The sequence below is a fragment of the Petaurus breviceps genome, unplaced genomic scaffold (genome assembly GCF_028583685.1).
Source record: "Petaurus breviceps papuanus isolate PSGF00001 unplaced genomic scaffold, PetGlider_PUasm1.0 186, whole genome shotgun sequence".
NCBI lineage: Eukaryota > Metazoa > Chordata > Mammalia > Diprotodontia > Petauridae > Petaurus > Petaurus breviceps.
The window spans coordinates 37,057,559-37,069,437 of NW_027185798.1; the positions used below are offsets into that span (position 1 = coordinate 37,057,559).

An 11,879-nucleotide genomic window follows, 5' to 3' on the forward strand; every position below is an offset into this window, starting at 1 on the left:
TGCAACTGATTCAACCCTTATATTTTACAGATAAGGAAACTGAGGTCCAGGGAGGTTAACTTACTTGCTCATGGTCACACCAAGTATTAAGTGTCAGAAATGGGCTTTGAACCAAGGTCCCATGATTCCAAAGTTAGGGCTCTTCTCACCATACTTCATTGCCTGCCATGTATTTTTCCCAAGCCCTGGAGAAATATTTTGCTTGCAGATTGCTTTCCCATCAGTTTCTAGGCTATTTTCATGTTTCACCTCCCCCCTTTCATCGGTGTAAGAATTGAAGTGCCACCATCTAGATTCATGGCCCATTCTGTCTGTAGCAGCTGCTTGACATAAAGGTCTGGTTTGGTTGACCCAGCCATGCTCAGTGCACCAGGACTTCCTTTGGCCCTGCCTTGTTAAAGTTTAACTTACAGCCTGTGAGAGGCTATAAAATCCTGTGATTAATTAGAAGATTGCTTAAAAATTTCTCAAGCAGGGTTTTATGTTCCTACAGACCTAGAGCATAAAGATTTTTGGATTCTTCTAAAAAGAACGTATTTGTATCTTGGCCCAATGATGACTAATAAACTTTTTTAATGTGTCTCAGGTCTTGGCAGATTTCAAAATGGTTCTTTTTTATTTCAGTTCATTTTTTAGGGTTTTTTGTTTTTGTTTTTTAGTTGCAGTCTATTTGTAGAAATGGCTGAGTATTTTCTTAATGTGTCCTTTTGGGTTTATTTACTGTTGATCCAACTTCAGATATTTACTAGCTGTGTGACTCTAGAAAGGAAGCTTAACCTGCCTCAGTTTCCTCATCTGTAAAATGAGCTAGAGAAGAAAATAGCAAACTACTCCAGTCTATTTGCCAAGAAAATCCCAGATGTGGTTACAAAGAGTCAGACACGACTGTAATGACTGAACAGCAACAAAACTATTGGTGGGATTGTGAATTTTATAATACTAGCTCTCTGTGGACATTTCTCATCATGGAAATGAACTTGCTCTAACTTGATGGAGATATATAATACACCTTGAATCTTTTGTTATAAAGACTTAACCAAGTATTTGAACTCTGGCTGGAGTTTCACATGATACCTGAATTCAAATCATTGGAATTTTCTTTCTAAAACAGCACAGACTACAGTAAGCAGTGCCCAATTTCTGTGCTGGGACTCATTAGCCTACTGAGGGCTGCTTTCTACTTCAAAGATGCTCTTTTAAAAGCAGAAATGATAACATGCATGTTTTGACATGTAATCCCAACAGGCTTTTTGACTTGGATGTGGAATATCACATCATGGTAAACCTAAAGCTACTTAAGAAAAACTCGAACCTCAAATATGTGCTATGGCTCTCCTCCATTGCATACTGTTCACTCCAGGGAGGTCCATTTCACATCTGGTTCTACCAGGCCCTTCCAGTGGAACATTTGGGCAGTGAACCTCTCTGACCCTCTCACATACCCTTCTCTGAATGATTCCAGAAGAATAAAGAATGAGGCGGGAATTGGACCTTTGGTACACAAGATATTCATTAATGTCATGGAACATTCTGTGAGTAAAATCAATAAAGAACATAAAAGAAAAATCCATATTCACAAGCATAGGCAGCATCCCTCTTGATGAGCGGCCTTTCCATAATTTGTTCTGAGATGCCACCTCAGAGCACACGGAGTTAGTGACAATGGCCATGTCCCCTTAGTGACACCAGGATTCCCACCAAATGTCATTTCTGGAGGAAGCTACCTCTGCAGTCAGGGAGACGCAAGCATTGGTGAAGACAGAAGAGGGGCAACAAGGGACATCTTTGTCCAAGAGAACATTTTTCCAGGTCTTGGTTAGAGCAGGGCATTCTTAAGTACGTGACTTGAGACCAGGGTGAGGGTTGTGGTACCTTTACTATCACGGAGCCTTCTGTATCCCAAATACACTGAGGGCAGTACTCTTTAGATCTTCTAAGCATCAGATATTAGAATACCTTGAGGGTTAAACGCACAAAATAATGACACAATTTTGCTCAAAGGAAAAAATATGTATCCATGCATGCATGTATGTATATACACACATACATTTCATACATACATACAGATATATTTATAATATATACATACATATATGAACAGTGTATTTATATATACATATGCACATATATGTAGTGTGTGTGTATATAACTATCAAGCACTTGCACCAAAGGAGAAATTTTTTTAGTTCAATATTGAACATACAAATCTAGGATAAATACTAACCTATGAAATACTTGGACTATTAAGGAGATTCCTAGCTTAGTTACAAACATGCAAATCTATTAAAAAAAATGAAAATAGAATTCTTAATAGTAACCCTAGACAAAAGCAGCATGGAATAATACATAGAGGGTAGGAATCAGAGTTAAGAAGACTTGAGTCAGCTCCTGCTTCTGCCATATATAAGCCAAGTGACCATGGACCACTCAAACTCTTAACAAATGCATCAGGTAATAATCTAAGACATAAATTACACAGACACCATCTGCGAGAGTGAAAGGAATTTTGACCTTGAGAATTCCATTATAATGATGAATTCACAGGTCCAGATCATAAAAATAATTATTCCTTTAAATGAATATTCCTTTAAAAAGGATGGAAATCGGGGGTGTCTAGGTGGTACAATGAATAGAGCACCGGCCCTGGAGTCAGGAGGACCTGAGTTCAAATCCGGCTTCAGCTACTTAACACTTAACTAGCTGTATGACCTTGGGCAAGTTACTTAACTCCAATTGCCCTCCAAAGAGCAAAAAAATAAAAAGGATGGAAATCAATACATGTCCTAGGCCAAGGGGACTTTCCAACTCCTAGAAAATACAGAGGACAAGAAATAAAAGGAATTGAAAAGACTTCTTGTCACTCTTCTGTCCATTAGAAAAAGGAAAGAGGATTCACTATTCTTCCTACCTCTCCATCTTCCAGAAGATAAGGGAACCACAAGAGAGAACTCTGTCTCCCTTTCTAGGAGAGCATATATTGCTGGCTAAGTTGAGTTACATGATCTTAGTCATGGACCTTATTAGTAGCATCCAAAATTACTCCTTAGCCCTTTCCCCAGTGGAAAAGCAGTTTCTTACTCCCTCTAGTCTAAGGTCTATCATACCTGAACAATGGAAGAGATATCATTTTTTAAAGAAATCAGTCCATTTTGAACTGAGGGGATACTGCCCCATTAATAAAAATAAGCAATCTAGTCCATCTGACTCTTGGAAGCCACAGTTTTGCCCCAAGGATGCTCTGCCCTATTCATGATAAATAGTCATTCCCTCAATCAATAAGATCCATTGAATACCATGAATCCTAAGAATTTAGATAGTAATTGGTGCCAGTTATTAACTATGATGTTGCCAAGTGTGGCTCAGCGGGTAACTTTACGATACTGCGCAGCATAAAGTAAGTTTAAGGGGAGGCTAGGTAGTGCAGTGAATAGAGCACCAGCCCTAGAGTCAGGAGGACCTGAGTTCAAATGCGACCTCAGACACTTAACACAAAAACCAGGCTGTGACCTTGGGCAAGTCACTTAACCCCAATTGCCCTACATTCCCCCCTCCAAAAAGCTAAAAAATAAAATAAAGTAAGTTTAATTCTCACTTTGACTTTCATATAATTTCCTTAGCACTGTCTTCCTTATATAGTGAGACGTATTTCGAGTCTGAATTAAGTCACCTCTGCAGTTTTCTATCTGGAGGAAAAAATTAGAGGAAATAAAGATGGCACTCCCCATAATTCATGCCATGGTAAATTTCTAGATGAATATTTGATCAAAATAGGTTAGACCACCAATATGTTCTTTTACTACACTAATCAGCAGTTTGGCTGGTTAGCTGACCAAATTAACCAGAATCTCAGAATTGCAAGGAACTTCAGAAGCCATCTATTCCTATCCAATCAATTATTTGGATATCATACACATTACCTATTGCTGAGAGAAAGCAATTCAAATTAAAATACGAATTCTGCAAAGGCAATGGTTTATCTCTAATATTATTTCATAATAATCCCCCATTTATCTGGGGACCACTTCTATAGCCACCTCAACCGTCCAGAGCACAGTTTAGTAATAAATGAGATCCCAACAGGCAAAATAAATGAAATAATTGGGTCATTCAGAAAAAGTCACAGAGTCCACAAGGAAAGCCTAAGTCTGTAGCAGGAAAGTAGGAAAAGGTTAATTCTTGGGGATCAAAGTCAATAAATAAAGTTTAGGCCTGATATACAAAAGGGACTTAAGGAAAGGGGCATGTATGGTAAGGGCTCAAACAGATGTTATAGAAACATGTTCTAAAACTCATGCACTTTATTCATAGGAAAATCCCTTAGGTCCTCACTCAGACTTTTCTTGTTTTAAACACAATTCCATCAAGCATAATGTCTTGCACATTGTATGCACTCAATAAAGCTTGTTGAATCAAATCAGATATCTTGTTCCCCAGCCTATCACATTTTAGAAGCAGAAAATTAGAAGATAGTAACAAAGGCAACATGGTGGTGTGGATAGAATGCTGGTCTTAGAGTCAGAAATATTTGTATTCATTTCCTGCCCTACATACTGGCTTTGTAACAATGGACAAATAACTTCACTTCTTAGTTCTCTAAGCCAGTGGCCTCAAACTCAAATAGAAATGAGGACCACTAATCCCTACATAAGGATCTCTGTGGCAGTAAATTGACTTTGTTCTAAAATGCAATATTTTCTATGTTTTATTGTATTTTTACTTATTTTGCTAAATATTCCCCATTTACATTGTGATGATTAAAAAATTCTGATGGACATAGTTTCTGGGTAACTTTATTATTTTATTAATGAAGCCAATACATTATTAATAAAAAGATGGTCATTTGACCATCTTTCTTAGACCAAAGATCCCTCATGATGATGGGCTCACAGTTTATATGCACTTTGAAGAGTAGGTGTTCCAGAAGGGTTACCAATCAACTCTGATTAACACAATGGGAGGTGGACTAAATAAAAATGAGAGTCTTGGAGTATGTGACTTGGATCACCCAAATCTTGGTCAAAGAGACAGCAATGTCCCTATCACCTATCTTGACAAAAGAGAGAATTAAAATTTCCCCAGACCTATCGGAGCAAACACAATGAGCAAGAATCCTCCCATTAGCCCAAACTTAGAATTTTTTTTACTGTCTTATTAGATCTTGGCCTGAGTAAACCTTTAAAAGAGATTTCTCACACTGGTTGGTTTCTGGATGGGGAAAAAGAAAAGGGGAAAATGTTGTTCCTAATACAATAAATAATTTTTAAATATAAGAGAGAAATATTCATTTCTCCCAACATTCATAAGTATTGTGTGTCCTTGATAATTCTGCTCTAAGCAACCCTATAAGACTCTAAATTGCAGAAGAGTTGTCTATTTGTATTCATAGAAGAAGCTGTGGTATACTTACCATATGAGATACTCACAGAGAGTCCAAAATACTTAAAAAGCAATAAAAAATCATAATAACATGGAGCTATTTTGTATGGAAACAAATGTCCCTAAACAGAACTCAAAATCTCATGACAGTATTACTTGCATTAAAGCACAGTATAGTCACTGATGTTTACAATGATCCTGCATCACTAAGAAAAAGTCATGTTATAGAATTTTATAATCAAAAAATGTTAAGGTGGAATAGACCCAGAAATCATCTAATACCCAATTTACAAACGAGAAGTCCGAGTCCATGAGCAATGAATATTGCCCAAGATTATATTCAATACCATACTCTTAAGCAGATAGAAAAATTTGTGTTTCATTTTAGAAAGATTTCCATCCAAAATGGTTAAAATGTTAAAGTTTTGTCACTTATGGGGGTAAGCTTCAGTTGACCAGAAAAGGCATTTATAGGTCACATCTCATTCTCCAAGGATGTTTGATAAAGGAGTTATTATTCTATTGGAATAGCACTGTCTACCTGAAGCGAGTGCTATTGACTCTAGAGTAATAACAATAGTTAATATTATTACGTAAGACTACAGTTAAAGCTGCAAACTGGGCAATGTTTGTTTCACAGCAAACTGGACAGAAACTGAAACAGTAATCTGGAAGACTGCAAGTACCGGGTCTTGTTGTTTGAAGTCACGTAAACAAAAACTCCTAAAGGTCAAGCAGATATTTTTTCATATGGACGTTTTAATGACAGCTGTCATTGTATTTGATGCTCGAGGGAGTTTCACATCCTTCTCCCCAACTGGCCATAATTGTTCCCTTCTCCAAATTCCATAGTTTCTCATAGTTCTCTTGTTGTCCCTCTTTGATGACCCTTACCACATCCTACCTCATATACATCACGGGCTTCTTTTCATAGTTACGCTTTTTCATCAGGTCCCTGATAACATTTGAAGGTGATGAGCCCCCACTGATGTTTCAATTGCTACACCAAACCAAATGGCCACAGATTCAAAGCAAACACATTTACTGAAACAGACTAAGTCAATGATGCATTCAGATATTCAACTCTCACAATCCCCAATTCCAAAGAGTTACCATAGATTTTCTTCAACACGTGTCTCCCAGGGAACACCAGACTCATTTCTGATTGATCTCTCAGTATCCCCAACTCAGCAAGAGTAGGAAACAACTACCACAGGCTAATAAAGTACAATCAATTCCTGTGTGAGTTACCATGTTGGGGGAAGAAGGTGGAGGCTGTATTATGAGATATACTTCAACACATGCATGTCTTATAGTATCCCCTATCCAACTCCTGATTCTGCCACTTGCCCCCAGGGTTTTCCTCAAGGCCACCATGGCTATATTACCTCCAGTTATGGTCACATTCATTTATTTGTGTCTACCAATATTCTTTTAAATCCTTTGTGCTTAGACACAGCCTTCTGAGTGCCATAGTTCCAAAACTCCCCATCCCCCCACTCTCCCCAGTGGGACTTGTTTCCTCCACAATCCAGGATTTCCAGGAAATAAAGTACACTTGATAGACCATCATCCTTGTGCTTTTGTTGCCATTATTTATTTACTTGTCTTTTCCTCTTTACTATATTGAAGGCTCCTTGAGGGCAGGATCTATGTTTCACTTGCCCTTACATCCCCAGTTAGCACCTAGAATAGTGAACTATACATTAAGCACTTAAATAATTTATAAATGATTGGGTTGAATTTTACATTTTAAATCATGATCTCTTAAAAACCTCAAGATATGAATATATGACAAATATAAATTTTTCAAACATTGACAAAAATCCTTTTCTTTGATCTTTATAAACTCTCCCAATATATGTTCGTGTGTGTGTGTGTTTTTCTTTATCACCTGTCAGAAGACATGGGTTTAAATTCTCCCCCCAGCTCTTAATGGCAGTTGTATGATCATGGGGGAGTTATCCAAGGTGTTAGCATCAATTTTCCTACCTGTAAAATGGGAGTCCTTATTCTGTCTAACTCAAGGAATTGTTGTAAGGGAAACACTTGACAAAAAAGTGCACTATAAATATTTTATATAAATAAAATATAATTATAATCATTTTTATTGATACATTGAAGTTAGTCAATTGGACATGCTACATCATCTGCCTAAAGTACTTTTTGTTGCTCTTCCCACCCAGACTTTCCTTATTAAAATGCTAGCCATCCTTCAAAGCCTAGTCCAATGCCAACACCTCTGATGAGCCTCACCTAATCTCCCCAAGCAAAAAGCATCTCTCCTTCCTCCAGACTCTCAGCATTTGGTATTTCTCTAGTGCATTTATCTGGCATTACTATTATTTATGGACTAGTCTTATCTTCCCCAACTAGGCTGTATTATCCTTGTTGACAAAATGATAATAGTAGAAAGAAAGAGCACAGAAATTTAAACCAAAAAGACTGCAGTCCAAATTCTAATTCTCTTTACTTCCCAGTTGGCCTTGAACAAGTCACTTTATTTTTGCAGACCTCAGTTTTTTCATACGTAGAATAAGAGGTCAAACTAGGTAACCCATGTAATTTTTTGCTGCCTTATATCTTTATATACCCCAACAGACTAGCATATGTTCAGCTCTCAAATACTTATCAAATTTATGTATATATGTGTATATATATATATATATGTATGTAAAGAGACAGAGGATATACATATTTATATGTATATACATAAATATGTCACTGAGAACCAACTAAAATATCAGCATTCTTTGAAAGAAGTTCATTAACATTGAAAATGTGAAGGCATGATATTTGTGTGAAATTACATAGACCACACAATGAAACCTCTTAGAGTGAGTACTTATGAGACACATAGCTTTGAGGAACTTGGAAGCTGCTGAGTTAGAAAGTCGGAGAAAGCTATAGGACGTCTCATTTGCACTGGAGTTTACTTATCCTGCTCATCTGAAGTTAGAACCAAGCATCGGTCTTGCTATTTAATGACTTGGAATGTTTCTCTTCATTTTGGAAGGGCCATTTGGGAGGCCTCTCTGCAAATGGGCCACAACATATATCAATCTATCAACATTTATTAGGTTCTTACCATGTGCCAAGCTGTAGTGGAAATGCAAATTTAAAGATCTTCCCTGCCTCTAGGCTAAAGTGCATCTGGAGCCTGGAGTGGGAGGCTTGTTTTTCAGTTGATACTTCTGGATTGGCCAGTGAGTCAATAAGGTTGTTACATTCTCTGAGCCAGGAGAAGGCTATATAAGCCCTGATGTGTAGCTTTGTTTTGGGGCTCACTTTGAGAAGTGTTCTATGATTTGATATGGATTCTGGGAAGCCGTTTTCCTGAGCCCCCTGGCTTTGAAAAACCCAGATGTGGAAACCCAGATGTTGACTGGGTATGGATGTAATGGTTGGACAGTTTGGAAATCTGTCTACTTGATCTGTTTCTGTCTTGATAATTCTGCCTGTATACTTTGAAGTTCGGGGTGCTGACCTTTTTCCCCTGAACAAGGTAAACGATATATGTCTGACTGATTAAAGTAAGCTTGTTAACCCATTTTGAGTTGCTTTCCTTTAACAAAGCAGATCCAAGAACCTATGTGAGCATCCACCCTAGGGACTCCAAGGTGCTTGCCGCTACACAAGCACTGTACTTGGTGTTAGTGATACTAATAAAAAGGATGAAATAATACATGTATGTGTGTATAAATGTGTGTGTTTACCCTTGTATGTCATAGAATGCTGAAATCTCAAGGTGAGAAAGAGCCAGAAAAACATCAACTATCAAAAATACCTTTACCAAAAAGAAACAAGCAAAAAAATTTACATAGGAAAGATCCCCACAGATTTCATAAAATAGGTGGATACAAAGGCAGTTAGGTGATTCAATGGATAAGCCTGGAGTCAGGAAGACTTGAGTTCAAATTCAACCTCAAGTACTTACTAGCTGTGTGACCCTGGGAAAGTCTTTTAACACCTTTTTGTCTCCATTTCCTCATATATAAAATAGTACTAATAGTAATACGTACCTCCCAGGGCCATTGAGAGGATAAAAAAAAATTATAAAGTGCTTTGACAGTGCCTGCCACGTAGAAAGAACTATATTGGCTTTTATATTACATGCATTTCTTTAACAGTAACTAATTTGGATTGTGTCTCTTAAGTAATTTATTAAGATTATAAGTTTCCTACTAAATTTTCTCATATATATAAAAATTTCCTCCACCCCCACTTGACCCAGTTTAGTTTAAATGTCTTAGTGGAAATGTCTCATCATCTATGAAGTTACTTCAAAATTGAATGACTGGCTTCTAGAAAAGTTATTTTAGATATTCATCCTGGGAGTATTGGGATAAACCCAAGTTAAGTAATATAAGTTGAAAATACTGCATCCTCATTTCGAATTTGCTTTCACTATCTCATAGATGCCTTTCAGTATTGTTACATTGAATTACCACTGAGCTAGATTAGTTTCCCACCCAAATATATTATTTGCATTTTTCTTCTTTTCATATTGCCTAGAAATAAAGCGAGTAGACCATAGCTCTCAAAATCTCAAAGAATTTTGAGGTCCTTTAGTCCAACCATCTTCTTTTACAGATATGGAAACTGAAGTCCAGTGAGATGAAGCAATCTGCCCAATATTACACCATGACGTAGGGGCAGAGTTGGCACCGTTACCTTCTTCTCCCTCCTACCAGTCCAGTTTTCTTTCCACTATGTCATATTTGCATGCTCCCAAGTTCTTTTCTCTGTATGTTATTTGCCACAATTCACAGTATAGAAGACATTTCATTAATGTGTTACCTCCCTTGACCAGATTGCTAATGTTTCATTCCTCAAACAATGCCTCTAATTCAGCTGTTCCCAAACTGTTGGTGTTCTACATAGCATCCATAGGGATTAACTAAGAAAATGCCCATACTGGTGATAGCTTTCCCTCCAAAACAATCAATATGTAATGATGTACATATCAAAATCATTTATTATGTGCAATGATATTTTGTATGAAAATTGGCTTAATTTCCTTTATTTTAGCCCAGAATTTATCCAGCCTTCCTTTATCTGAATCAGGGCCCCCTGGACTAAGATTTATGAATTCTGTCAATATATTTCACGTCCCAGACCATTCCCAAATTAGTTTGGGAAATTCTGCTCCCATTGATGGTCTTTGCAATACAAATAAAAGCCCTTACTTACTTTGGGGGTATCCCTTGTCAAAATGAAAAATGGTCAAATATGCATGTTTTAGCAATAGGAATAAATAATTTGTAAAAATATTTAAGCAGTTTGGAGTTATTAAAATGGCAAATCCATGGGGGCCAGGCTATGTAGTATGTCATGGAAGACTCTAAAGAAAATGGAGACAGGAAGCTTTCTCTTGCATTTCCAATTCTGCATTTTAAAACAAAAAAAAAAAATCCTTGGAAGAACTGGAAAATAGCCAACATAATGTCATTATTTCAGAGAGAGCTTAGGGACACACCAGGAAATTACAGGCCAGTTAGTTTGACTTCACTTATAGGGAAAGTATTAAAAACTGCTGCAAGAGATCAAGAGAAAAGATGCTTAGAAAAAGAAAATTAAAGATGCTTAGAAAAGCAAAGCTTGCGTCAGGCGAGCCCAGCTAACATGATTTTCTGGAAGGGAAGGTCATGTTTTAGGAACTTGGTGAAATGCTTTGAAGATATCGCTGCCAGTACAGACCTAAAAGAGTAAAGTGAGTAACAGCATACGCATATTTTTTTCCATTCCACATCAATTGTGAAGAAATGCCCAGAGACCAGCAGAGGTCCACACCAGGACTCTTAGCAACCACAGTTAAAACTTCTTTCAAAATAGTAACCCCCAAAAGTGGGATCCAGTGGAATGATTTTAATCTGGAACCAATTAATACAACTTGATACATATAAATATAAAATCACAAGTTGTGGAAAAGCCAGTAATATCAAACCCATTCCAGCCTGCTTTAAGAACGATTAGAGACTTGTATGGAAAAATCTTGCTTCAAAGAGAATTTGTAGTTGTAGACTATAAGACAGGGAGGAGTCATTGCCCAGAGATGAAGAAGGGAGAAAGGCATTACAAGTAGAAATTGTGCAGAAAAAAACTTTGTAGAGATAAGAAAGGATTTCTAAAAATCAAAACAAAACAAACAAAAAATATGAACTTATGTCAGAAGTAGGCACAAAGATGTCACTGGATTGGTCTAAACCAATGAGGGTCAACACCAGTAGTCCAGACTGTTCTGCAGGGTTAGGAAGAGGCCCATGGTCTGATTATGAAAACAGTGCTGGGCCTTGGTGACAAGAAGGAGATGGATATTTGTATAAATATATGAGTCCAAAGACAACAAGAGAATTAATAGTCAAATATGAAAATGGATTTGTGATCTCATAGATTTTGAAGTTTTCAACATCAATGTAGATGATCACTCATCCATGCCTGCCTATCTTTTGCAACTTTCATACATGTCATTTCACCATGAGAAGTTCACCTAGTGTCTTCGG

General features: G+C 37.2%; 1 protein-coding gene across 1 annotated transcript in view; it reads left to right on the forward strand.

Moving 5' to 3' along the window:
* Window positions 1-11,879, forward strand: part of SPAG17 (sperm associated antigen 17) — a 266,279-nt gene that overhangs the window by 55,124 nt on the left and 199,276 nt on the right. The window lies entirely within an intron of this gene.